This window comes from Nanorana parkeri, unplaced genomic scaffold (genome assembly GCF_000935625.1).
Source record: "Nanorana parkeri isolate BGI_ZX_2015 unplaced genomic scaffold, ASM93562v1 scaffold3385, whole genome shotgun sequence".
Classification (NCBI taxonomy): domain Eukaryota; kingdom Metazoa; phylum Chordata; class Amphibia; order Anura; family Dicroglossidae; genus Nanorana; species Nanorana parkeri.
Window position 1 is genome coordinate 51,044 of NW_017309653.1, and position 254 is coordinate 51,297.

A 254-nucleotide genomic window follows, 5' to 3' on the forward strand; every position below is an offset into this window, starting at 1 on the left:
CTGATTCAGCCATCCCCCCTCCCCCCTTCAAGTACACCCAAACCTGAAATATTATCATTTTTAGGTTGACTGGCCTGATTGAAAACGCTCAGTGTGGGTAACTGGGCCCACTATTAGAAATCAGGGGGCCCCATATAGGCCCCTCCACCCAACCCCCACAGTGTCACCTTACAATTTAACCCTCTCCCAACCCATCTTCGTGACTCCCCATGAACCTTAAGCCTCCTACCCCTACAAAGTCTAGGAGCTACCCC

The 254-nt window shown here is 51.6% G+C and overlaps 1 protein-coding gene across 1 annotated transcript in view; it reads left to right on the top strand.

Annotated features, from left to right (window-relative positions):
• The window catches only part of UROD (uroporphyrinogen decarboxylase), a 6,572-nt gene that overhangs the window by 4,592 nt on the left and 1,726 nt on the right, over positions 1 to 254 (top strand). The gene's annotated exons all lie outside the window — the stretch shown is intronic.